This window comes from Octopus bimaculoides, chromosome 9 (genome assembly GCF_001194135.2).
Source record: "Octopus bimaculoides isolate UCB-OBI-ISO-001 chromosome 9, ASM119413v2, whole genome shotgun sequence".
NCBI lineage: Eukaryota > Metazoa > Mollusca > Cephalopoda > Octopoda > Octopodidae > Octopus > Octopus bimaculoides.
In genome coordinates, this window is record NC_068989.1 from 31,690,454 (window position 1) to 31,694,440 (window position 3,987).

Here is a 3,987-nt window from a genome sequence, read left to right on the forward strand (position 1 = left end):
ATATATATATATATATATATATATATATATATATACATATATATATACATATACATACATATACATATATACATATCTATATCTCTCTCTTCCTTTACTCAACCATATCATTTATACTCTAATCCCCGTTCCTTGTGAGGATGCCCGGCATTTTGCCACCATCTCCAACTTGCGGTCTCGCACTCTCTTTCTCTCTTCTTCTTTCTCCTTCTGCACTTCACTCAGGTTGGGCAACCATGTATTTTCTTTGCGGTAGCACACCTGTTTCAGTCTTCATTTCTGATCTTTCTCTCTCCGATCAGGTAACCTTGTACTTACTCTTCAGCAAGACACCTATATCTGTCTTACTATAACCTTTTCATCATCACCTCTTCCCTTCTTAAAAGTTTTTGTCTTGTAAGTACTTGGTGACACTGTCAGTGCAGGTGCCACTTAAAAGCAGCCAGTCCACGCTGTAAAGTGGTTGGTGTTCAGAAGGGCAACTAGCTGTAAAAACCTTGCCAAAACTGACCTCACCTGTGCTTGTGCCAGGTAAAAAGCACTACTCACACTGCCTGTGCTTGTGCCACATAAAAAGTACTAAGTCTACTCTACTGAGTGGTTGGTGTTAGGAAGGGCATCTAGCTGTAAAAATCCTGCTAAAACAGTCACAGAAATCTGGTGCAGGCTTCGGCTAGGCCGGCTCTTGTGGTACCGTTCCACCCATGCTACCATGGAACACGGACATTATGATGATGATATATATATATATATATATATATATACATACATACATACATATATGGTTGTTGTCTACTCCTTATAGAGTTTGACTACCTCCTGTACCTAAACCTTAGCACCATCATGGTATCTGATGTGGCTTTTTAAACCAGACAATGTTCTGAAAAGACACCCACATAGATTGCACCTCTGATTTGGACCACCAATACCCGCAGATAAGTTCTGCTCTTTGTGAGTCTTAGCATGTCTTTTGAGGCCTCCGTTGGACTTGCAAACCTTCTGGCATACACTGCATTCAAAGGAGTGCACAGACATATAGTCAGAATAGTTGGTGGAGGTTCGTTTTCCATGCATTCACAGATGAAATTTGAGGCCAGCCAAAGACAGGCATGGTCTGTCACAGACTGTGCACACAAAAAGGTCATTGTCATTCACCTTCTCGGTCGTTACATTCTTCCTTAGATCTCTTTTGAGTCTTACTTGCATTATCCTGGCCTCTTCAAATGCTTTTACTCCACTCCACACCTTTGTTTGCCACCCAACTTGATCCGAAGCAAGTGTATATATATCTTCTGGAATTATTTCAAGTGACTTCATAGTCGTCCTTATGCCGTACTTAAACCTTTTTTTAGGTTTACACTGATAGCATTTCCCCTCTGCAAGCTCACCATTAAACAGCTATTTGGGCATGTGTTCATCTGCCATTCGAACAATATGGCCACACCATCTCAATTGGTTCCTCAAAAGCATAGCTTTAATTGAGGTGATGCCTGCAGATGCAAGGACATCTGTGTTTGGAATAAAAGAACTCCATTTAATTTTTAAAATGGAATGAAGGCATTTTTGGTGGAATTGTTCTAACAGTTTAAAATGCCTTTCATAACAAGTCCAAGTTTCACAGGAATACAGCAGAGATGGCAAGACAAATGATTTGTAAAAACCAGCTTTGTGTTCTTCTTTACATGCTGCTGGCACCAAATGCATGACTCCAAGCCACCAAATGTTTTTGCTGCCCTTTGAATTTGCAGCTGTATTTCTATATCAAGATTTCCATCATTTTGAACAGAGCTTCCAAGGTAGATGAACGAATCGACAACCTTGAGTAACTTTCCCTTAACAAAAATTTCAGTGGGGTTACAAACACCACCACATGCAGGTTGGTGCATTACAACTGTTTTTTTACAAGTTGATGGTCAAGCCAAAATCATCACAAACTGAGTCAAATGCAGATACAAGAGATTGTAGACCTGTTTCAGAATGACTGACAAGATCGCAATCGTCAGCATACAAAAGTTCCCTAATGAGTGAAATAAAAACCTTCGTTTTGAATTTCAGTCTGGTCAGATTAAAAACATTTCCTATTGTTTGATATTTTATGTAAATACCCTCTTCAGAGTTTTGGAAAGCATGACAATACAACAGCAAAGTATATTGCAAAGAGGGTGGGTGCATCAAGGTCTCCTTGGTTTACTCCATTTTCCACAGCAAAAAATTCAGAAAGCCTGCTACCAAAATTAACTCTAGCTTTCATATTTTGATGCAAAGCCCTAACCATGTTTACAAATTTTTCTGGGCAATTTCAATTAACAATATCGAATGTTTTGCTCAAATCAACAAAGCAATGTTATAGAGCAAGATTCTGTTCAATGTACTTTTCTTGTAATTGTCTAACAGTAAAGATACAATCAGCTGTGCCCCTGGAGGAACGAAAACCACACTGAGACTCAGACACTATATTTGGAACTATAAAGGTATTTAAACGTTCTAACAAAATGCAGGAAAATACCTTTCCAACCACAGACAAAAGCGAAATCCCACGAAAATTGCCACACAGATCATTTGGCCCCGATTTATACAAGGAGACTAAAATGGCATCAATCCAGTCTTGAGGCACTTTCTCAGTTCTCCAACAGTGACAGATTAATATATTTAAGAGTTCAAACATTTTGTCACCCCCATATTTCAAGACTTCTGCACAGATTCCATCAGTCCCTAGAGACTTATTGTTATTCAGTTTATTCATACCTAAATAAATGTCATTTAGAGTTGGTTCAAATACCATCTCTTCTATAACTGGAAGGTGTTCAATTTTTTTCTATCGTCCTCATGTCAATGGATGATGGTCTATTCAAAAGTGCAGAAAAATGTTCTACCCAATACTTATGAATTGAAGCGGTGTCAGCCAGAAAAAAACGTCCATTTGCTGTTCTCATTGTAACTATTGAGGGAGATTTTGGGCCATATACCTGCTTAACATAAGAGTACAAACCCTTGGCATCATTTCTATCAGCTGCTTCTTGTGCCCCTTTTGCTCTATCACTCCACCATTCCTGTTTAATTTTCCTTAGAGCAGTCTACACTTTCCTTTTCAGCTTTCTGTAAGTTTCATTTGAGTTGGGATTCAAGGACTGAAAAAGAAGTGTATTGCCTAAGTTTTGTTTTTCTAAAAGTAGATCATGAATTTCTGCTGATCTATCTGAGAACTAGTTACTGGATTTATGAGATTTAAATCCCAGTGACGAACGTGCAGCCTGAAATACTTTTGTTTTGAAATTTTCCCATAGGTTGCTTGGGTTAAGATTGATACTTTCTATAGCACTGTGGAATCTTTGCAAGATGCTTGATAATTTAAAGTTTGCAACATTTAACTTTTTGGGTACCTTAGGACCAGACTGTTGATTTTGAGGCATTATCAAAAAATCTATTTTTCCACGCACTAGATGATGGTCAGTCCAGCTCTCTGCCGCTCTCATGACCTGAACACTAGAAACGTCTTTCATATCATGTTTCCTGATCAGAATATAATCTATAAGATGTCGGTACTTAGATCTTGAGTGCATCCAGGTGGTTTTATTTATTTTTCTGCTTAAACAGAGTGTTGGTGACAACCAGATTATTCTCAGTACATCATCATCATCGTTTAACGTCCGCTTTCCATGCTAGCATGGGTTGGACGATTTGACTGAGGACTGGTGATCCAGATGGCTACACCAGGCTCCAATCTGATTTGGCAGAGTTTCTACAGCTGGATGCCCTTCCTAACGCCAACCACTCCAAGAGTGTAGTGGGTGCTTTTACATGCCACTGGCACAAAAGCCAGTCAGGCTGTACTGGCAAAGGCCACGCTCAAAATGGTATATTTTACATGCCACCTGCACAGGAGCCAGTCCAGCGGCACTGGCAACGATCTCACTCGAATGACATTTCACGTGCCACCTGCACAATTGCCAGGTACGCGAAGCTGCGGCACAAGTGAAAGGTGGTGCC

At 39.6% G+C, this 3,987-nt stretch overlaps 1 protein-coding gene across 1 annotated transcript in view; it reads right to left on the bottom strand.

The window, feature by feature from the left end:
* The window catches only part of LOC106872513 (golgin subfamily A member 4), a 254,301-nt gene that overhangs the window by 138,573 nt on the left and 111,741 nt on the right, over nt 1-3,987 (bottom strand). The window lies entirely within an intron of this gene.